The sequence below is a fragment of the Piliocolobus tephrosceles genome, unplaced genomic scaffold (assembly GCF_002776525.5).
Source record: "Piliocolobus tephrosceles isolate RC106 unplaced genomic scaffold, ASM277652v3 unscaffolded_20, whole genome shotgun sequence".
Lineage (NCBI taxonomy): Eukaryota > Metazoa > Chordata > Mammalia > Primates > Cercopithecidae > Piliocolobus > Piliocolobus tephrosceles.
The window spans coordinates 1,619,877-1,644,816 of NW_022302087.1; positions in this window are offsets into that span (position 1 = coordinate 1,619,877).

The window sequence follows — 24,940 nt, forward strand, 5'->3', positions numbered from 1 at the left end:
CCATTGCTGAGGCTTGAGTAGGTAAACAAAGTGGCCAGGAAGCTCAAACTGGGTGAAGCTCACTGCAGCTCAAGGAGGCCCACCTGCCTCTGTAGACTCCACCTCTGGGGGCAGGGCATAGCTGAACAAAAGGCAGCAGAAACTTCTGCAGACTTAAATGTCCCTGTCTGACAGCTCTGAAGACAGCAGTGGTTCTCCCAGAATGGTATTTGAGCTCCAAGAATGGACAGACTGCCCCCTCAAGTAGGTCCCTGACCCCCGTGTAGCCTAACTGGAAGACACCTCCCAGAAGGGGCTGACTGACACCTCATACAGCCAGGTGGCCCTCTGGAATGAAGCTTCCAGAGGAAGGATCAGGCAGCAATATTTGCTGTTCTGCAGCCTCTGCTGGTGATACCCAGGCAAACAGGATCTGGAGTTGACTTTCAGCAAGCTCCAACAGACCTGCAGCTGAGGGACCTGACTGTTAGAAGGAAAACTAACAAACACAAAGGAATAGCATCAACATCAACAAAAAAGACATCCACACCAAAACCCCATCTGTACGTCACCATCATCAAATACAAAGGTAGATAAAAACACAAAGATAGGGAGAAACCAGAACAGAAAAGCTGAAAATTCCAAAAACCAGAGAACCCCTTCTCCTCCAAAGGATCGCAGCTCCTCGCCAGGAATGGAACAAAGCAGGATGGAGAATGACTTTGACGCGCTGACAGAGGTAGGGTTCAGAAAGTCGGTAATAACAAACTTCTCCAACCTAAAGGAGGATGTTCAAACCCGTAGCAAAGAAGCAAAAAAACTTGAAAAAAGATTAGAAGAATGGCTAATTAGAATAAACAGTGTAGAGAAGACCTTAAATGAACTGATGGAGCTGAAAACCATGGCATGAGAGCTACGTGATGCATGCACAAGCTTCAGTAGCCGATTCAATCAAGTGGAAGAAAGGGTATCAGTGATTAAAGACCAAATTAATGAAATGGAGTGAAAAGAGAAGTTGAGAGAAAAAAAGAGTAAAAAGAAACAAACAATGCCTCCAAGCAATATGGGATTATGTGAAAAGACCAAATCTACATCTGATTGCTGTGCCTGAAAGTGACAGGGAGAATGGAACCAAACTGGAAAACACTCTTCAGGATATCATCCAGGAGAACTTCCCCAACCTAGCAGGGCAGGCCAACATTCAAATTCAGGAAATACAGAGAACGCCACAAAGATACTCCTCGAGAAGAGCAACCCCAAGACATAATTGTCAGATTCACCAAAGTTGAAATGAAGGAAAAAATGTTAAGGGCAGCCAGAGAGAAAGGTCGGGTTACCTACACAGGGAAGCCCATCAGACTAACAGCAGATCTCTCGGCAGAAATTCTACAAGCCAGAAGAGAGTGGGGGCCAATATTCAACATTCCTAAAGAAAAGAATTTTCAACCCAGAATTTCATATCCAGCCAAACTAAGCTTCATAAGCGAAGGAGAAATAAAATCCTTTACAGACAAGCAAATGCTGAGAGATTATGTCACCACCAGGCCTGCCCTACAAGAGCTCCAGAAGGAAGCACTAAACATAGAAAGGAACGACCGGTACCAGCCACTGCAAAAACATGCCAAATTGCAAAAACCATCAATGCTAGGAAGAAACTGCAGCAACTAACGAGCAAAATAACCAGCTAACATCACAATGACAGGATCAAATTCACATATAACAATATTAACCTTAAATGTAAATAGGCTAAATGCTCCAATTAAAAGACACAGACTGGCAAACTGGATACAAGAGTCAAGACCCATCAGTTTGCTGTATTCAGGAGACCCATGTCACATACAGAGACACACATAGGCTCAAAATAAAGGGATAGAGGAAGATCGACCAAGCAAATGGAAAGCATAAAAAGCAGGGGTTGCAATCCTGGTCTCTGATAAAACAGACTTTAAACCAACAAAGATCAAAAGAGACAAAGAAGGCCATTACATAATGGTAAAGGGATCAATTCAAAAAGAAAACCTAACTATCCTAAATATATATGCACCTAATACAGCAGCACCCAGATTCATAAAGCAAATTCTGAGAGATGTAAAAAGACACTTAGACACCCACACAATAATAATGGGAGACTTTTTAACACCCCACTATCAATTTTAGACAGATCAACAAGACAGAAGGTTAACAAGGATATTCAGGACTTGAACTCAGCTCTGCACCAAGCAGACCTAATAGACATCTACAGAACTCTCCACACTAAATCAACAGAATTTACATTCCTCTCAGCACCACATCGCACTTATTCCAAAACTGACCACATAGTTGGAAATAAAGCACTCCTCAGCAAATGTTAAAGAAGAGAAATCATAACAAACTGTCTCTCAGACCACAATGCAATCAAGTTAGAACTCAGGACTAAGAAACTCACTCAAAAATCACACAACTACATGGAACTGAACAACCTGCTCCTAAATGACTACTGGGTAAATAACGAAATGAAGGCAGAAATAAAGAAGTTCTTTGAAACCAGTGAGAACAAAGACACAACAAACCAGAATCTCTGGGACACATTTAAAGCAGTGTGTACAAGGAAATTTACAGCACTAAATACCCACAAGAGAAAGCAGGAAAGATCTAAAATTGACACCCCAATATCACAATAAAAAGAACTAGAGAAACGAGAGCAAACAAGTTCAAAAGCTAGCAGAAGGCAAGAAATAACTAAGATCAGAGCAGAACTGAAGGAGATAGAGACAAAAAAAAAACCCTTCAAAAAAATCAATGAATCCAGGAACTGGTATCTTTATGGAAACAAAAACAAAGATTAATGCTTGGAACAGACTATAAACCTGGTTTTTTAGTCCAGAAGACAGTGAGTTGAGAAGATTTCTAGACATTGAGCTCTCAGTGTTTTTAGATGGTGGAGTGAAGACAGCAGGGGCCACCCAATGGACTTCCCAGTTTACAGTTTGAATGTTTGTGATAATGGCATAGACATCAGAATCACAGTTATAGCTATTTTCTGGAGCAGAGTGTGGAAGATGTGGGAGTTCCTGTGACATTTCTGAGTGGCCCACGGTGTAACAGCTCCAGGAACAAAGGTTGCTCATACCCGGTTTGTTGTAGTGATGAGGTCTTTAAAGTTTATACCACTTTGCCTGGCTTCTGTGCGAGGGCTTTTTCAGATCCTGGGGAAAGGGTAGATACATGCCAAATTGAGTCCTTACAATGATCTGGGTAGTCAAGTTTTAGTTCTCAGTGATGCCAAGTCAAGAGGGAGGGAGAAAAATTGGAAATGTCAATTTGGAGAGTTATAACTGGGTATTGAAGGAAACCAGAAAAATTGAGAATTTGGTTAGGCCTGAAAAAAATGTGTAAAATGGCTGGATCAATTTACAGGCAGATAATAAAACCTTAAAGGCAATAAGTAGAAGTATAATCTAATAACCATAAGGGCATGTTATATTATTTCATTGAAACATATTTTTCTCTAGAGCTAACCTCCTTTTTGATTAGAGATCATCAAAGTAGTATTATTATTGAGTATAAAATATTTTTCTCATTAAATTTGGCCTGATTATTTAGGTAAGTTCAACAAGAATAGTAATTGACCATATAAGCCTTTTTAGATATGTTTTATGAAACTTTTTATTTTAAAAAATCTTAGGCTGGACGTTTAAAATCCTCTTGAGGCTATGAAGCCAAGCCAGGAATTTATCATTAGTCTTCATCTGTAGTATCTATAGATTTGAGTGAATCTCAGTCTTCTTGAGTGGATATCCTAAGGTTCTTGGGCCTGCCAGGAGGTGAACCTTCTTACTCACCTATAAGGCTAGGAAACCTGTAAGCCAGGTACCAGCCTAGTTTGTTTTTTGTTTGTTTGTTTGTTGAGAGTGCTTTGTAAGCACTGACTTAATAAAGTTAACCATAGTTCCTTAAAACTGTGTGATGATGATATGACAGGATGCAGGGAAATGCTGGGTGGAAGAGGGTATGATCCCTGGTGAGGTCTCCACCCTCAATTCTGGACCCACCACCCAAAGTGAGAACTAGCTCTGTTTTCCTGTGCAAATGTTGCCTTTTGGCCAGCCCCACCACCTATCCTGTGCCCATAAGAGCCCCAAACCCCAGACTCACAGCATACACACACACAGAAGAGAGAATTATCTGGACATCAAGAGGAGAAGAAGCAGCTGGAGATTAGAGACTCTAGTCAAAGAGGAGTTCGGCTGGGGACGATGGGACTCAAGGGGAAGATTATCTTCCCACTCCACCCCCTTTCAAGCTCCCCTTCCCTCTGGAGCCACTTCCACTGCTCAATAAAGTCTTCCACATTCACCATCCTTCAATTCATTCATGTGACCTGATTCTTCCTGAATGCTGAGAAGGAACTCAGGTACTAAGAGGGTATGGTATAAAACCTGTCAACCTGACCCTCCACTGAGCTGGTTAACACTCAGCCGTCCATGGATGGCAAATACTAAAAGAGCACTGATTGTAACAGACACCTCTGGGGCTCCAGGGGTGGCAGACAATCCCTCCTGGACAGCAGAGCTAAAAGAGCATTGTCACATGCTTGGACGCTGTTGCCGGGCCCGCACAAAGCCTGCTCTCCCCAGAGAGGAGCAACCAGTCAGTCTCAGCGTTCATTTGCTCTGGTTCCTGCACCCGTCTGCCTGCATGCATCCCCTCCTGCAAGGGGTTTGAAAGCTGTGGGAAAACATTCTCTTTCTCTCTCTCTCTCTCTCCTCTGTCTCTGCCATGTGAGGATATGACAAAAAAAAGATCACCTACAAACGAGGAAGAGTGCCATAACCAGACACTGAGTCTGCCAGCACCTTTGTCTTGGTCTTCCCAGCATCCAGAACTGTGAGAAATAAATGTTTATATAGTGTAAGACATCCAGTCTATGGTAAATATTTTTTTTTTGAGACAATCTTTTTTTTGATACTCCAGGCTGGAGTGCAGTGGCACAACTTCTGTCTCCTGTGTTCAAGCAATTCTCCTGCCTCAGCCTTCTGAGTAGCTAGGACTACAGGCACACACCACCAGGCCTGGCTAATTGTTTTTTATTTTTAGTAGAGACGGAGTTTCTCCACATTGGCTAGGCTGGTCTCAAACTCCTGACCTCAGGTGATCCACCCACCTTGACCCCTCAAACTGCTGGGATTACAGGCATGAGCCGCCACACCCAGCCAAGTCTATTGTAATTTGTTATAGCAGCCCAAACTGACTAAAACAGCAATTTTATGAGTTCATCAGATTTTTCTTAGAGTTTTGGAAATCTTGATCATTGGTATGATCTCAAAAGTACTTAGGCAATGACATCAGAACTCTATATCTCACCATAGTCTTTTCCATGGGTCTCTGAGACAGTTTTTTTTAGCTTAAAGACAAGTAAAATACTCAATAAAATACTGGCAAACCAAATCCAGCAGCACATCTAAAAGCTTATCCACCATGATTAAGTGGGCTTCATCCCTGGGATGCAAGGCTGGTTCAACATACGCAAATCAATAAACGTAATCCAGCATATAAACAGAACCAAAGACAAAAACCACACGATTATCTCAATAGATGCAGAAAACGCCTTTGACAAAATTCAACAGCCCTTCATGCTAAAAACTCTCAATAAATTTGGTATTGATGGAACGTATCTCAAAAAAATAAGAGCTACTTATGACAAACCCACAGCCAATATCATACTGAATGGGCAAAAACTGGAAAAATTCCCTTTGAAAACTGGCACAAGACAGAGATGCCCTCTCTCACCACCCCTATTCAACATAGTGTTGGAAGTTCTGGCTAGGGCAATCAGGCAAGACAAAGAAATAAAGGGTGTTCACTTAGGAAAAGAAGTCAACTTGTCCCTGTTTGCAGATGACATGATTGTATATTTAGAAAACCCCATCATCTCAGCCCAAAATCTCCTTAAGCTGATAAGCAACTTCAGCAAAGTCTCGGGATACAAAATTAACGTGCAAAAATCACAAGCATTCTTATACACCAGTAGCAGACAAACAGAGAGCCAAATCATGAATGAACTTCCATTCACAATTGCTTCAAAGAGAATAAAATACCTAGGAATCCAACTTACAAGGGATGTAAAGGACCTCTTCAAGGAGAACTACAAACCACTGCTCAGTGAAATCAAAGAGGACACAAACAAATGGAAGAACATTCCATGTTCATGGATAGGAAGAATCAATATTGTGAAATTGGCCATACTGCCCAAGGTTATTTATAGATTCAATGCCATTCCCATCAAGCTACCAATGAGTTTCTTCACAGAATTGGAAAAAACTGCTTTAAAGTTCATATGGAACAAAAAAAGACCCCGCATTGCCAAGACAATCCTAAGCCAAAAGAACAAAGCTGGAGGCATCACGCTACCTGACTTCAAACTATAGTACAAGGCTACAGTAACCAAAACAGCATGGTACTGGTACCAAAACAGAGATATAGACCATTGGAACAGCACAGAGCCCTCAGAAATAATATCACACTTCTACAGCCATCTGATCTTTGACAAACCTGAGAAAAACAAGAAATGGAAAAAGGATTCCCTATTTAATAAATGGTGCTGGGAAAATTGGCTAGCTATAAGCAGAAAGCTGAAACTGGATCCTTTCCTTACTCCTTATACAAAAATTAATTCAAGATGGATTAGAGACTTAAATGTTAGACCTAATACCATAAAAACCCTAGAAGAAAACCTAGGTAATACCATTCGGGACATAGACATGGGTAAGGACTTCATGTCTAAAACACCAAAAGCAACAGCAACAAAAGCCAAAATTGACAAACGGGATCTAATTAAACTAAAGAGCTTCTGCACAGCAAAAGAAACTACCATCACAGTGAACAGGCAATCTACAGAATGGGAGAAAATTTTTGCAATCTACTCATCTGACAAAGGGCTAATATCCAGAACCTACAAAGAACTCAAACAAATTTACAAGAAGAAAACAAACAACCCCATCAAAAAGTGGGCAAAGGATATGAACAGACACATGAAAAAATGCTCGTCATCACTGGCCATCAGAGAAATGCAAATCAAAACCACAATGAGATACCATCTCACACCAGTTAGAATGGCAATCATTAAAAAGTCAGGAAACAACAGGTGCTGGAGAGGATGTGGAGAAATAGGAATACTTTTACACTGTTGGTGGGATTGTAAACTACTTCAACCATTTTGGAAAACAGTATGGCGATTCCTCAAGGATCTAGAACTAGAAATACCATATGACCCAGCCACCGCATTACTGGGTATATACCCAAAGGATTATAAATCATGTTGCTATAAAGACACATGCACATGTTGCACACATATGTTTATTGCGGCACTATGCACAATAGCAAAGACTTGTAATCAACCCAAATGTCCATCAGTGACAGACTGGATTAAGAAAATGTGGCACACATACACCATGGGATACTATGCAGCCATAAAAAAGGATGAGTTCGTGTCATTTGTAGGGACATGGGTGCAGCTGGAAACCATCATTCTCAGCAAACTATCGCAAGAACAGAAAATCAAACAGTGCATGTTCTCACTCATAGGTGGGAATTGGACATGGGAAGGAGAACATCACACACCGGGGCCTATTATGGGGAGGGGGTAGGGGGGAGGGATGGCATTGGGAGTTATAACTGATGTAAATGATGAGTTGATGGGTGCTGACGAGTTGATGGGTGCAGTACACCAACATGGCACATGTATACATATGTAACAAACCTGCACGTTGTGCACATGTACCCTAGAACTTAAAGTATAATAATAATAATAAAAAAAGACAAGTGTTCCATAGCTGTAAGAGCTCTTAGGAAAGCATAAGAGTAAAATAACTATCTATGGATGAGAAGACAAGATGGCTATAGTTAAAGATCTAATGAAAGTTCATTATAAAAACACAATTGGTGAGGAAATTTGGTTGCTTTATTACAATGACATTTTAAATAATAACTGAACTTTTAACCAATAATATTATATGAGGACATATATTAAACAGTAAGAGCATTGATGATTTATAGGAACTTTATATTCCTTCTGAAATAATATCTCTTCTTTGACAATGCTTCCCATGGAATTTAGTGAAAAAAATAATAATAATAAACCTAACTAGTCCAGCATCTCTCTTTTAACCAGGTAAGGAAACAAATCCTTTGATGTTTTCCAGGGGCTCTCTGGGAAACCTCAAGTTCACTTCAAGGTCAAGAAAAGTTGTCCAAAATGTCAAAAGGTTTGAATATTCAATTACATGAGATCATAGGTAATTGTGAAAAAACACTTAATTATCTATTTAACAGTAATGGTCATAAAATATCTCAAATATAAATATGGGAGATAATATGAAAAAATCTGTTGTCTTAAAAAGTCGAAGACATGATAAAAACAACACAGCACAGAAAACTATTTTGAAAAGACACAGAATCTTTGTTTTCCAGACTAAGGAGAAATATTTTATCATCTCTCTTTTTTTTTTTTTTAAGATGGGGCTTCACCATGTTGCCCACACTGGTCTAGAACTCCTGCGCTCAAGTGATCCACCCACCTCAGCCTCCCAAAGTGCTAGGAGTAACAGGCATGAGCCTCCATGCCTGGCTATATATAATCTTTTATTAAGAACAGATTGATAAGCCAAGAAACTTTATCATTTTAACAAAGAGAAAATCAAAATCTAGTCTTGTGTCAAGACATTATTTTCTTAATTAAAAAAAAAAAGGCTGGGCATGGTGGCTTACCCTTGTAATTCCAGCACTTTGGGAAGCCAAGAAAGGCAGAACACCTGAGGTCAGGAGTTCAAGACCAGCCTGGCCAACATAGCGAAACCCTGTCTCTACAAAGAACACAAAAAAATTATGTAAGCATGGTGGCACACACCTGTGTGCCTACTCAGGAGGCTGAGGCAGGAGAACTGCTTGAACCCGGGAGCGGGAGGCATGCAGTGAGCTGAAATCACACCACTGCACTCCAACCTTGAGTGACAGAGGAAGATTCCATCTCAAGAAAAACAAACCAACCAAAGAATCTGGCCAGGCACAATGGCTCACACTGGTAATCTCAGCAATTTGGGAGGCCAAAGCAGGAGGATCACTTGCAGCCAGGAGTTCAAGGCTGCAGGAAGCTTTGATCACATGACTGCACTCCAGCCTAAGTGACAGAGAGAGACCCTACCTCTGAGAAAAAAAAAAAGGGGTTATAAATAAAGCCATTTAATCTTAGCCAGTTTTGACCTCACAAAATTAAATTCCCTTTTTGCAAACTTTCTACAACTTTCTAGATTCATTTGGGTTCTGTCCTATGCTTTCCCTTTTTCTCATTTTAAGACAAAATTATTCTGCTTTTTTCCTTAACAAAAACACATTCTACATTCCTTGCATACTTTTCATATAAAAACACATTGTACTTTACTCTCATACCTTACAAAGTTGTTTTTCTTCAATATTATTGTTTCTACAAGTTTTATTTTTATATATTGATTACAAATGTTAACTAAGTTCACTAATGGTCAAAATAATTTCTAAAACTATTTGGTTCATTGTCAAATCTTTCTTAAACTTTTTTTTTTAGTTTAACAAATAGTTTTATTCTAATATGAAAGGCATCCAGCTTATCTAGACCTCCATACAACCAGAGGCTAAAATTCCAGATTTCATAAAGTTAAATAAATTTAAACAATATTGAATACAATAATTTACTAACTTTTTTATTTTTTAATTTGTTTTCATTGATATATAACAATTATACATATATGGAATATGTAGTGATGTTATGATACATACCAAGTATAGTGATCAGATCAGGGTAATTAGCATATACATCATCTCATTTATCATTTATTTGTGTTGGGAATGTTCAATATCCTCCTTTAGCTATTTGAAACTACATAATATATTATTGCTAACTATAGTCATCCTACAGTGCTATAGAGCACTAGAACTTATTTCTCATATTTAGCTGTAAGTTTGTATCCTTTAACAAATCTTTCCCTATCCTTCCCTTCCCCCTTTACTTCCCAGTTTCCAGTATGCTCTGTTCTAATTTTTACTTCTATGAGATCATTTTTTAGCTTCTACATATGAATAAGAACATCCACGTTGCCACAAATGACAGGATTTTATTCTTTTTCATAGCTGATAGTAGTTCATTAACTATATATATATATATATATATATATATATATATATATATTGCATATCTTGGCTATTGTAAATGGTGCTACAATATACATGAGAGTGCAGGATTTCCTTTCCTTCGGATAAATGCCCAGAAGTGAGATTGCTGTAGTTCTATTTAATAAATTCTTAAGGAACCTCCACATTGCTCTCCATAGTGGCTATACTAGTATACATTCCCACCAACAGTGTATAAGAGTTACCTTTTCTCACACCCTTGCCAGCATTTGTTATTTTTGTATTTTTTATGATAGCCACCCGAACTGGGATGAGATGAGAGCCTATTGTGGTTTTGACTAATATTTCCCTGAAGATTAATAATGCTGAGCATTTTTCATATTTTTTTGGCTGTTCATATACCTTCTTCTGAGAAATGTCTGTTCAGATCATTTGCCCTTCTTTTAATAGAATTATGTTTGTGTGTGTGTGTGTTGTTTGTTTTTGCTTTGTTTTGTTTTTTACTGTTGAGAAGTTTGCGTTCTTATATATTCTGGACACTAATCCTTGTTGGATAAATAGTTTGCAAATATTTTTTTCTCATTCAATGAGTTGTCTTTTCACTCTGTTGGTTGCTTCACTTGCTCTAAAGAAGCTTTCCAGTTTTATATAATCCCATTTGTTTATTTTTGCTTTTCCAACCTGTGCTTTTGAGATCTTATTCACAAAATATTTTCCCAGGCCAATGTCCTGAAGCATTTCCCCTATGTTTTCTACTAGCAGTTTTATAGTTTTTGGTCTTACATTTAGGACTTTGATTCATTTTGAGTTTTCTTTGGGGTGAGAGGTGGGAGTCTAGTTTCCTTCTTCTGCATATGTATATTCAGTTTTCCAAGCAACATTTATTGAAGAAACTGTATTTTCCCCAATGAGTGTTCTTGGTGCTTCTATCAAAATCAGTTGTAACTAGATCACTTCCGTAAAGAAAAAAACAGGCGGAGAGATTACAGTGGATAGGAGGCAGGACTAGATTGCAGCTCCAACTTGGACAGACAGAGCAGTGTATGGAGGTTTGCATCATGAATTTTTGCTCCAGAACAACTGTAGGAATAAATCTGAAAGCCAGAGAAGACCCACAGACCTCCTGAAGGAAGCAGATTGCTCCGGCAGGACCAAGGAGACACCCCAAATAATGTGCTGGTATCCACAGTTGAGAGATCCACAGATGGTTCACATCACAGGACTCTGGGCAGACAACCTTCAGTATCAGCTTGGAGCTGGGTATACTTGCTGGGTGGCTAGATCCAGAAGATAGATAACAATCACTACAGCTCGGCTCACAGGAAGCCACATCTACAGAAAAAAGGGGATAATACTACATCAAGAGAACACCCCATAAGACAAAAGAATCTGAACAACAGCCTTCAGCCCTAGAACTTCCCTCTGACAAAGCCTACCAAATGAGAAGGAACCAGAAAACCAACTCTGGTAATATGACAAAACAAGGTTCTTAAATACCTCTAAAAAAATCATACTAGCTCACCAGCAATTAACCCAAACCAAGAAGAAATCCCTGATTTACCTGAAAAGGAAATCAGAAAGTTAGGTATTAAGCTAATCAGGGAGGCACCAGAGAAAGGCGAAGTCCTATGCAAGGAAATCCAAAAAGCAATACAAGAAGTGAGGGGAGTAATATTCAAGAAAATAGATAGCATAAATAAAAAACAGTCAAAACTTCAGGAAACAATGGACACAATTATAGAAATGCAAAATGCTCTGGAAAGTCTCAGCAATAGCATTGAAGAAGAAGAAAGAAATTCAGAGCTAGAAGACAAGGTCTTCACATTAACCCAATCCAACAAAGACAAAGAGAAAAGAATAAGAAAATATGAACAAAGCCTCCAAGAAGTCTGGGATTATGTTAAACAACCAAACCTAAGAATAATCAGTGTTCCTGAGGAAGAACAGAATCTATAAGTCTGGAAAACATATTTGGTGGAATAATTGAAGAAAATTCCCCAGCCTTGCTAGAGACCTACACATCCAAATACAAGAAGCTCAAAGAATACCTGGGAAATTCATTGCTAAAAGAACATCACCTAGGCACATTGTCTGGTTATCTAAGTTAAGATGAAGGAAAGAATCTTAAAAACTGTGAGAAAAAAGTACCAGTTAACTTATAAAGGAAAACCTATCAGATTAACAGCAGATTTCTTAGCAGAAACCCTACAAGCTGGAAGGGATTGGGGCCCTATCTTCAGCCTCCTCAGACAAAGCAATTATTAGCCAATAATTTTGTATCCAGCAAAACTAAGCTTCATATATAAAGGAAAGATGAAGTCTTTTTCAAACAAACAAATGATGAAGGAATTCACCACTAATAAGCCACCACAATAAGAACTGCGAAAAGGAGCTCTAAATCTTGAAACAAATCCTGGAAACACATCAGAACAGAACCTCTTTAAAGCATAAATTTCACAGAACCTATAAAGCAAAAGTACAATTTAAAAACAAAAGCGAAAAACAAAAAACAAAGTATACAGGCAACAAATAGCACAGTGAATGGAATGGAACCTTACATCTCAATACTAACATTGAATGTAAATGGCCTAAATGTTCCACTTAAAAGATACAAAACAGCAGAATGGATGAGAATTTACCAACCAACTGTCTGATGCCTTCAAGAGACTCACCTAACACATAAGGACTCACACAAACTTAAGGTAAAGGGGTGGAAAAAGACATTTCAGGTAAATGCACAACAAAAGCAAGAGGAGTAACTATTCTTATATTAGACAAAACAAACTTTAAAGTAACAGCAGTTTAAAAAGACAAAAAGGGGCATTATATAAGGATAAAAGGCCTTGTCCAACAGGAAAATATCACAATCCTAAACATACATTCACCTAACACTGGAGCTCCCAAATTTATAAAACTATTACTAATAGACCAAAGAAATGAGATAGACAGCAACACAATAATAGTGGGAAACTTTAATACTCCACTCACAGCACCAGACAGGTCATCAAGACAGGAAGTCAACAAAGACCAACAATGGATGTAAACTATAACCTGGAACAAATGGGCTTAATAGCAATATACAGAACATTCCATCCATCAACTGTAGAATATACATTCTATTCAACAGCAAATGGAACTTTCTCCAAGATAGACTATATGATAGGCCACAAAACAAGCCTCAATAAATTCAAAAAAAATTGAAATTATATCAAGCACTCTCTCAGACCACAGTGGAATAAAACTAAAAATCAACTCCAAAAGAAACCTTTAAAACAACGCAAATACATGGAAATTAAATAACCTGCTCCTGAATGATCATTGGGTCTAAAATGAAATCAAGATGAAAATTTAAAAATTCTTGGAATGAAACAATTGTAACACAACCTACCATAACCTCTGTGACACAGCAAAGGCGGTGCTAAGAGGAAAGTTCATAGCCCTAAACGCCTGCGTCAAAAAGTCCAAAAGAGCACAAACAGACAATCTTTGAGTTCACACCTTAAGGAACTAGAGAAACAAAACCAAACCAAAGCCAAACTCAGCAGAAGCAAATAACCAAGATCAGAGCAGACTGAATGAAACTGAAACAAAAAAATACAAAAGATAAATGAAACAAAAAGTTGGTTCTTTGAAAGAACCAATAAAATGGATAGACCATTAGCAAAATTAACCAAGAAAAGAAGACAGAAAATCCAAATAAGCTCAATTAGAAATAAAACGGGAGATATTACAACTAACACCACAGAAATAAAAAAGATTATTCAAGGCTACTATGAACACCATTATTCACGTGAACTAGAAAACCTAGAATAGATAGATAAATTATGGGAAAGATACAATCCTCCTAGCTGAAACCAGGAAAAATTAGACACCCTTAACAGACCAATAACAAGCAGTGAGATTGAAATGGTAATTTTAAAATTACCAAAAAAAAAAGTCCAGGACCAGATGGATTCACAGCAGAATTCTCCCAGACATTCAAAGAATTGGTACCAATCCATTTGACACTATTCCACAAGATAGAGAAAGGGGGAACCCTCCCTAAATCATTCTATGAAGCCAGTATCACCATAATACCAAAATCGGAAAAGGACATAGCAAAAAAAGAAAAGTATAGACCAATAGCCTTGATGAACATAAAATTCTAACATTCCTATGGAATCCACCTGAGTCTTCCTCCACATCATCCTCATGGGACTTGAGGGTCAAGAGAACCACGTGAACATTAATCTCCCTCTTGTACCGTGCACACTAATATTCTTTGTCTCTGACCCAGGGCTTTTGTGTCTTCTAGAAGCATCTGTGAAACTGTGGCAGCTACATTGTTAGCTTTCAAGTAGCATAAAATCTTTTCCCCTCTGGAGTTTGTGACAAGTAGGAACACAGCAAAGACCGCTTGGGAGAGAATTTCAAAATATGAATCTGGAAAAGAAAGCAGGATTTTATGAGACACGGGCAGAAGTAATATTGCAAATATTGAACAACCATTCCAACACAGGCACTAACCAATGTGAATGAATGAACTCAAGACAATTGGACAAGCCATTAACAAGTCAATATGGTTTTAGAGCTTGATACCAGCTGAATATCACACATAGCCTGGGATACTTTATCTTAAGAAGACAACAAAATCATCATAAAACGTTTAGCTAGGGGGTGGTACTAGCAGATCGGGGTTTTTTTAGACGATTATTCTGATGACAACTAAATGTAATTTGTGAACGTGGATACATGTCTGAATCAGAGAAAAAAATTATTGTACGATGATGATATTAGTGGGGAAATCTGAAAATGTGATCAAAATTTATAATTATATAATAGTCTTATATTGTTAATTTTTTTATGCTGATCACTGTACTCTGGCCATATAAAAAAACTACTTATTTTAAATAAATACACGCTGAAGTATTTCAATATAAAGAAGTATCGTGTTTCCAATTTACTCTCAAACAGTTCAAAATATACAACTATAAAGAGAAAAAAAGGAAAGAAGGAAGGGAAAGGGGAAGGAAGAAAGAGAGAAAGGAAACAAGAGAGAGATAAATGTGGTAAAATGTTAACATTTGGGAAATCTATATAAAGAGTATATGGAATTTATTTTTGAAACTTATGTAAATCTAAAATTATTCCAAAAAAACTTAAAAAGTACTGTGTTGGCAATATGGAAAATGGTTTAAAGGAGGTCACATATAAAGTGAGCGAAACGTATTTTTAATTAATAAATTTATCTAATTTTTTTATACAAACAAAGCACATTATCACTTGATCTAGTTGACTTCTACCTTACCACTATAAAATGCAATGCAGTCATCTAATTTTGACTAGTCTTTTATTATTCAGACATTCTATAATAATAAAAATTTATATTATTATATTATTCTATAATAATATTTAGCAATTATGCAGCCTTATATCTACAAGTTATAAAGGTTTTTCTTGCACCTCTTCTCAATTTTCACTGAAGAGTATTGTCCTAAATTTTATATTTCTGAAAATTTTTTCCACTATGCTATTTTAATTTTCCTGGTCTTCTCTCTACAAAGCTATGGTTCTTTTATTTCTCATTCATGACCCACTCCAATTTCCACACTTCGTGACAGTCTCATCTACTTCTCCATTGCTTTGTGCACTCTGAAATTAACTAACTTTACATGTTGTTAGCTTGCCCAGCATAGTTCCATCTGCAGACTTAATGAACAATCTCTCCATTCCATCACTGGAGAAGATGCTAATTAATTATTAAATTATAAGTTAGCATATGAAAAATCAATTTCTCTCTCTCATCTCTCTCTCTCTCATACACACACACACACACACACAGAGGCAAACATACAGGTACAGACAAGCTAATTTTAAATTCTGGAAAAGTTAGATGACATAGGAGAATCTCAATAAAAAGCCTGACTAATTTCTGAATGCTTTTGTATCAAGCTATTTGTCGTTAGTCTACTGACCAAAATAAAAAGTTTAAGGATCTCCTGCAGCTACAGGAGAGTCTCATACTTAATCAACAACAACAACAAAAATCCCATCTGTCATCTATTTGCAGCTAGATTGTACCATGTTGAAAACTAGGTGAGCTGTGTAAGGTATCAGAGACAGAGTGTTGCACTGGATTTTCTTGGATCTTGGTGGAGGTTACAGATATACTGGAGGGGCCTGGGTTGTCAGCTCACTTTCAATATAACTTAGGATACTTAAGCTTGAGTGAGTTTCTTCTTAGAAAAAAGAACTGAACTCTCAGCTTCATTTTGTCTTCTCCTGTGAAAATAGTATTATCTAAAGGACATGTAATTAAAAGGAGGCTCTGTAGTCTAGAAGTCTAGGGTTCCTGTTTCTTCCCCAGTCCCTGAGAATCATTTATATATTGACAGGATGCACTCACCCTTCAGTAACAAGTCAACCCTGAGGATATTAGGAAAATCAAAACAGAGAGAATTAGACAGAGGCCAAATGTATCTTTAGAAAGGCATTTAAAGAAATCAGATAATAGTGGCATCTGCAGTTTCAATCACAAAATCAATTCATGTTTGATTTGATGACACTATGGCAGCAGTTATCAGTGTTATCAGCGAAACAAATCCTACACTCTGAGGAACAGAGGCAGGAAATGACACATCATCAAGCTCAGCACAAGTACAATTAAAATTAATGTAATATTTGGGTCACTCCATGTACTGCATAGAGATAGGGGGATAAACTGGGTGAGCTCTTGCTCTACCCTTCCACCCTACCATTTCTGTTTCTGTGGAACAGGTGGCTTCTCAGAAACAAACCTGACTTGATGCATTAAAATTTGAACCTCTAGCTAACATCCATCTCTCTGGTGTCAGGCCCAGGTCTAAAGGTGATACTGAAGAAAAGTTAATACAGGAGAGGCTCAGGTGTCCACTGTTATATAAGTGGTTCCTTCTAATAGTCTATTCGATTATCTGTGGATGAAAAAAATGTCACCATCTGACAGCCTTTGGGCATTTAGTAAAATAATAAATAACTAGCAAGAAAAAAAGTCTTTTTCATGCCAAGAGGAGAACAGCTGGGTATCTCTGGTCTACCTGTATCCATTGGATATTTTAGCCAATATCTTGTACCTAATCAGACAGAATGGGGAACTTTTGAAGCAGAAAACCTCCTGATATAATTCTTTCTTTAAAAAAATAGTGGTCCAGAAATGTAAAAATTATTTTATATATCATCTTACTTTTGGATCTTGTTATTACCAGCGACAGGGTATGAGTATTTCCCTAAGCTGCTGAGTGTTCCCACCCCCATGCTGTCCCATGGGCACCTGTTAGCCATCGGTAGAAGAATCATTGTCTAGAATTATTTCTCCTGTTCCACTCTAACACTGCATTAACCACTGACTCCCTGGATTTCTAGTCTTTTCTGCCTGAACCAAAGAGGAAACTGAGTTCCAGATACCAGCAGCCTAAATTTCATAATGGTTATCATCTCTTCTTTGAATTTGTATCAGGCACTGACAGGGAAAGTCACAGGCACTCACCATTCCTAATCTATCTTGACAGTGTGTCAATGTCGAGGCCCACGTATGCAGAAAACCCTGATAGTGCCCAGTAAACAGGGATTTCCTATTTGTGCATTCATTAAACAATTATAGGGGGGGCGCAGTGGCTCACACCTGTGATCCCAGCACTTCAGGAGGCTGAGGTGGATGGATCACTTGAGGTCAGGAGTTTGAGAGCAGCCTGACCAACATACTGAAACCCCATCTCTACTAAAAATACAAAAATTAGCTGGGCATGGTGGCATGTGCCTGTAGTCCCAGCTACCTGGGAGGTCTAGGCAGGAGAATCTCTTGAACCCAGGAGGCAGGAGTTTCAGTGAGCTGAGATCACACCATTGACTGGATTCCAGCCTGGGTGACAGAGCAAGTCTCTGTCTTAAAAAAAAAAATACAAACCAATTTTTATGTTGCAGAACATTGATCTCTGCTCTCAAGAAAATTATCATTCATCAAAGGAATTCTCTAATTCTTCCTCTGTTTAAATCCTCTTTCATTTTGACCTTTGTTTTTGTTTTTTCTCCATTTGTTGCTTAAGTGTTTCAAATTTCCAAACTTACAGACTTAGTGCCTCTAAGCTGAGCAGTCCAGCCAACAGGCTGCTCTTTATTAGTGTCAACCATGTCCTCAGAGACTCTCCCCCAACCTCTCTTCAGTACCCACTTTTCCACTTTGGGCAGACTGTCCACTATCCGGGATGAGGTGTTGTAACTCAGAGGCAGATGTGAATCTAGAATGCATGACACCTTGATGGGTGCAGACTGAGAACATATAGAAAGTCAGTTAGAGAAATTATGCCAAGGACTGTGCAAATCACATTCCAAGTATATTTCAGTTAGTTTCCACAGCAATGCTATGAAGTAGATAAAGACTGTTAGTCTTAAGATGAAGAAAACTGAAGCTTAGAGAAAGTAACTTCCCCCAACTCACATAGTTGAGATAAATCAGATTTCCAGATCTAAACTATACCTTTTTCCTTCCTCACTAAATTGTTAGCTTGCTCCATAGGATTGGAAATATTTCCCTTTGATAGTTAGGTCATAAATCTAAACCTGTTTACTGGAAGATTTTTCTGATTAACTGAGAACCATTAACTATAGCATTTAATCTCAATTCCAGAGCAAGTCACTCCTCCCTAATGTGCAAGAGTCAAGCATTCATCAATTTGATCCTTCTCATTAGACTATAAGACCCTTGAGAACAAAGCTGATATATATTTAAACTAAAACAACTTTCGCGGCCTTCAAACGAAGCACAGTCCAGCATAGGAGACGATTCAATGAATATCAAGAATGTCAGCTTCTCAAGCAGACTACTCTGTAACATGTGCTCCCATTAGGCACAGAGACTATGTTTTCATGTTGGTTTCCACTATGATTTTAGATAAACATGTCTTAATTTTTAATTGCTCTATAATTGGCAGTGAATTCCTAATTCTTTAATTTTCTCTGCCCTGGTTTCTTTATAAAGTAGTTAATTATGTGTAAAACAAGCAGATGTACTTTTACAGCTGGCTTCTAGAAGTAACCCCTTGACAGATCTTTTCAGTAAGCTAAAGATCACTTACGAAAAACTCCCCCAACTTCTTTTTGCATATAAATGTTTATGTTTTTTAATAGACTAGGGTGCTCCTGTACTCTAGATAAACTAAGTTCCCAGAAAGAATCACTTATCTTGTGAGCACAGAACTTGGTAGAAAATGAAAAAAGTGCAAAGCTTGAATTTCCACAAAGTCCAAGAACAAATACTTTGGAAATTTAAATTCTGTTTACCAGGCATTTCCACTCAAATGGCAGGTTGTGGTGCTAGAAAAGTTTCATCAAAAAATTATATCTACTTGATACAGTTGGTTTAGAACAAAGCAAGTTAAATATGAAGGGAAAATGCTATGACACATTGACAACAGCAAAGGATACATCATATGTGCCAGAGAAGTATGAGAAAAAATATTATTATGATGGAAGGTAACAACCAAAAAACTACTTTTCTTCATTTAAAGCTGTCAAAATGGATGGAATGGGAAGAGATTTTGCAGTTTAATCTCCTTTTTTCCACCCTAAATGAAAAACCAAACCTGTTAAAGTAAAAGCCTAATTTACTAGGGTATGTTATAGTCTTACACAACTTTCAGAAAATTGTAACAGCATTTTTCAACCCAGTTTCCTGCAGTGTACATCATTGAGCTGTTTCTCTCTTTTGCTGTGCTGCAGCAAAAAGTATTTAATGTATTGACATTTGCATTTTGATTATAAGTCTGACAGGCAGCTTTATACTACTGAAAGCTAAACTGGTTTTTATTGTTGCATCCAGCTTCCAATATTATTATTATTATTATTTTTTTTTTTTTTTTTTTTTGAGAAGGAGTCTGGCTGTGTCTCCCAGGCTGGAGTGCAGTGGCCAGATCTCAGCTCACTGCAAGCTCCGCCTCCCGGGTTTACGCCATTCTCCTGCCTCAGCCTCCCAGGTAGCTGGTACTACAGGCGCCCGCCACCTCACCCGGCTAGTTTTTTGTACTTTTTAGTAGAGACGGGGTTTCACCGTGTTAGCCAGGATGGTCTCGATCTCCTGACCTCGTGATCCGCCCGTCTCGGCCTCCCAAAGTGCTGGGATTACAGGCTTAAGCCACCGTGCCCGGCCTCCAATATTATTAAACTTTAGTCCAGGCGTAGTGGCTCAAGCCTGTAATGCCAACACTTTGGGAGGCCGAGGCGGGTGGGTCACTTGAGGTCAGGAGTTCGAGCCCAGCCTGGCCAATATGGTGAAATCCCATATGTACTAAAAATAAAAAAATTAGCCGGGCGTGCTGGCACATGCCTGTAATCCCAGCGACTTGGGAAGCTCATGCAGAAGAATCACTTTAACCAAGCAGGCGGAGGTTGCATTGAGCCGAGATCACACCATTGCACTCTAGCCTGGGCAACAGTGCCAGACTCTGTCTCAAAAAAAAAAAAAAAAAAAACTCTGTGCCTGTCACTGTACTTCAAAAAAACACATTTTGTCAGTTTTGTTAGTACACCACTTACTGTTACACAGAGTATATCTAAAGGATGGATACTCCTTCTGACTTCGTATTTGAAAATACATAATTTTAAGAAAAAAAATATGTCTGACAATATTCTGTGATCATCTTTGACAAAGGAAAAAAACTGTCTAGGAACTTGATTTTTTTTTTTTTTTTTTTTTAATGTTCTGGTTTGTCTCTGGTCTTTACAGAACCATTTCACCAGACATTTGCTTCCACCACCAAAGAAAACAAATAGAAATAAATATATACCAAATCTCATGGCTTCATCTTAACTTCCCATCTGGAAATCTTTCTGAATTCTACCTCTAATCAGCCACTTCATCTCAAACTCAAATTTTACTACTTAAAGTTTGCTTCATAATAAAATACTCTAAAGTATCAGCCTTAGACATTTTCTGTGAAATCATTTGTTAATAGTGATTTTTTTTCACAAAACATATTATGGTAAATAGAACAGAGTGAAGATATACATGTGTATATATAGCCATATACACACAGACATATGCAGATATACATATACAAAAAAAGCTTGAAACTCTCACCCCCTGCCAAGCTTAACCTTTCAGGTATCCCAAAACAGAAAAAAAAAAAAAGTTGGACATAAACAAAATGGAACATTGTAGGTAAGTAATTAGGCAATGGGTAAGTGGCCATTCTCAATCTTGCATTCAATGGCTAATTATATATATGACTTCATTGCTACAACTTGGGTTATACACTTGTAAACTATGGCTGATTACTTTATTGAAAGCTATTATTTATAAAGTTGAGATCCTAGGATGAAATAGGCTGACATAAGCTACCAAATGTTATTAGTGGACTTCCTCGTTAAAATCCATTTCCAAATACTCTACCATCCCCAAGGATTCATGCTCTGTTTCTCCACAGTACTACTAAATTAGTAGCTATGGATGAGACTCTTAAACTTGATGGTGTATTCTGGCTTTATTTATTTTTATTTTTTACCCTATATACTATATTCAATGATTTTCTTTCTTCCAATTTCAAATCATTATCTGTGGATCAAGATTACATGTCTTGACTTTTTTCATAAAGGGCTATTTCTTCTCCAAAATGTGTGCTGTCAATTGCAACAAAAACAAAAATTGAATGGGATCTAATTAAACTAAAGAGCTTCTGCACAGAGAAAGAAGACAGAGAAGACAACCCACAGAATGTGAGAAGATATTTGCAAACTATGCATCTGACAAAGGCCTAATAGCCAGAATCTATAGGGAACTTAAGTAATTCAACAAGCAAAAAACAAATAACTCCATTAAAAAGTGGGTAAAAGACGTCAACAGACAATTCTCAAAAGAAGACATACAAGCAGCCAACAAACATAATGAAAAACTGCTCCACATCACTAATCGTCAGAGAAATGCTAATCAAAACTACCGTGAGATACCATCTCACACCAGTCAGAAAGGCTATTATCTAAAAAGTCAAAAAACAACATATGCTGGTGAGTCTATAGTGAAAAGGAAACACTTATACACTGTTGGTGGGAATATGAACTAGTTCAGCCACCACTCTGGAAAGCAGTTTGGAGATCTCTCAAAAAACTTAAAAAAGAACTACATTTTGATCTAACAATCCCATTATTAGTTACATATGCAAAAGAAAATAAATTGTTCTACCAAAAAGACATGCACTCATATGTTCATTGCAATGCTATTCACAATAGCAAAGATATGGAATCAACCTAGGTGGCCCCTCAGTGATGGATTGGATAAAGAAAATGTGCTACATATACACCATGGAATACTACATAGCCATAAAAAAAGAACAAAATCATGTCCTTTGGAGCAACATGGATGAACTTGGAGGCCACAATCCTAAGCAAATTAACACAGGAATAGAAAACCAAATGCCACATGTTCTCACTTTTAAGTGGGAGCTAAACAGTGAGCATACATAAACATAAGCATGGGAATAGACACTGTGGACTACCAGAGGGAAGAAGCAGGAGGGGAATGTGTGTTGAAAATCTACCTATTGGGTACTATGCTCACTACCTGGGCACGATATGTCCCATGTAACAAGCCTTCACATGTACCTACTATCTAAAATAAAAGTTGACTTTTAAAAATAAAATAAAATAAAAATAGCAAAAAAAACCACAGACACAACTGCTAAGATTGTTTTTTACTTGCATTTGATTTGCTAATGAAACAAACTAGACTGGCACAGAGGAGATAAACTTATTAATTCAAGGTTGTTTGGAGATTTTCTTTTTCTTATAAAATTTAGCCAGTTCCTATTAAAATGTAAACAATTCAAAATTAACTCTAAAATAATTTGAAACTATAAAAAGGAAAAAAGGGAAAGTAAAAGAGACTAAAGAGGCTGTTTGTTAAAAAATCAAACTGCCATGGAAACTTCTTTACCCAAAATTTTGGTCCGTAGCCTTCATTAGGTTACCTATCAGGGCAAATAACATTTAGCTATATGAATACTTCCCAATTTTGTCAGAAACATAATTTGGATCCAACTGTATTTTATAAGCTAGTGAGTTTGTGTTATTACCTCATGAATTAGATTCTAAAATGAAAGCTATAAGGTCTGTATTTTGGTGTATGTGTATATATATGTGTTTATATATATATGCTTGGATGTATTTATGCATATGTACATATATTATATTATATGTTATGTCTACATGGTAAAACCTGATATATAATCAACCAGAAATTCCTCAAAGATAAATGAGTACTCATATAAAATAAGAAATGTATAGTAATTAACCTAAATACCTTTTAATTTACATGACTTAAGTAAGTCATTAATACATAAGGTGGTTTGAAAATTGTTGGTAAAATTAAAATAAAACATGTCTTCAAAAAAAAGAAAAAGATGTGGCACATGTACACCATAGAATACTATTCAGCAATTAAAAAAAAACTAAAGCCTGTCTTTTGCAGCAACACGAACACATCTGGAGGCCATTATCCTTAGCAAATTAACACAGGAACAGAAAACCAAATACAGAATGCTCTGACTTACAAGTGGAAACTAAACAATGAGCACTCATGGGCATAAAAATGGATACAATAGACATTGGGGGCTACTAGCAGGGGAGGGAATAAGGGGGCAAAGGCTGAAAAACTATTAGGTACTATGCTCAGTACCTAGGTGACAGAATCAATCATACCTCAAACCTCATCATCATGTAATATACCCATGTAACAAACCTGCATATGTACCCCTGAACCTAAAATAAAAGCTGAAATTATTAGGAAAAAAAAGAAAATGTATGCTGTCACCAAGGTTAAAAACGGTTCTTTCCTGATTGCTTAAGACACCTTAGTTTTCAGAGATCTGAGCATTATTCTGAACACATCCAGTCATTGCCTTTCTCAAGAATTTCATCAGACTCAGCCAGGTGCCATGGCTCACCACTGTAATCTTAGCAATTTGGGAAGCTGAAGTAGGAGGATCCCTTGAGGTCAAGAGTTCAAGACTAGTCTAAGCAGCATAGTGAGACCCTGTCTCTTCAAAACAAAAAATAAAAAAATTAGCCAGATGTGGTGATGCATACTTGTAGTCCCAGCTACTAGGCAGGCTGAGGTGAGAGGATGGCTTGGCCCCAGGAGTTTGAGGTTACAGTGAGCTATGACTGCACTACTGAACTCCAGCCTGGGTGATAGAGTAAGAATTTGTTGCTAAAAAGAAATTATTAATTAAAAAAAAATTTCATCAGACCCTCATGCAATGAGCAGCTCCACTGGCCTACCCCCTGCCCTGACATGGCTTTCTTTAGTGGATGATAATAAAACTAAGATCCGATGTAATTGGATAATAATCGTGGGTCTCTTTAGATCTTGGAAAGATGGTGAAATAGCATGGTCAGATTTTCCTAAATCAACCTTAGAAGAAAACTATAAAGAGACAAAAGTAAAAATAACAAAAACTAGAAAAATAATGTAAGAGACTCTAAGGAGAGCAAAGATTGTCTAAAGCAGTGACGCCCAACCTTTTTGGCACCAGGGACCATTTTCACGGAAGATAATTTTTGCACAGACAGGGGTTGTGGGGAATGACTTTGGGATGAAACTGTTCCACCTCAGATCATCAGGCATTAGATTCTCAGAAGGCGTGCAAAACCTAGATCCCTCACATGCACAGTTTCGCAACAGCGTCTGTGCTCCTATGAGAACCTAATGGCGCCACTGATCTGACAGGAGACAGAGTTCAGGTGGTAATGCTCACTTGCCCACTGTTCACTTCCTTTTGTGCAACCCAGTTCCTAACAGGCCATGGACTGCTACCAGTCC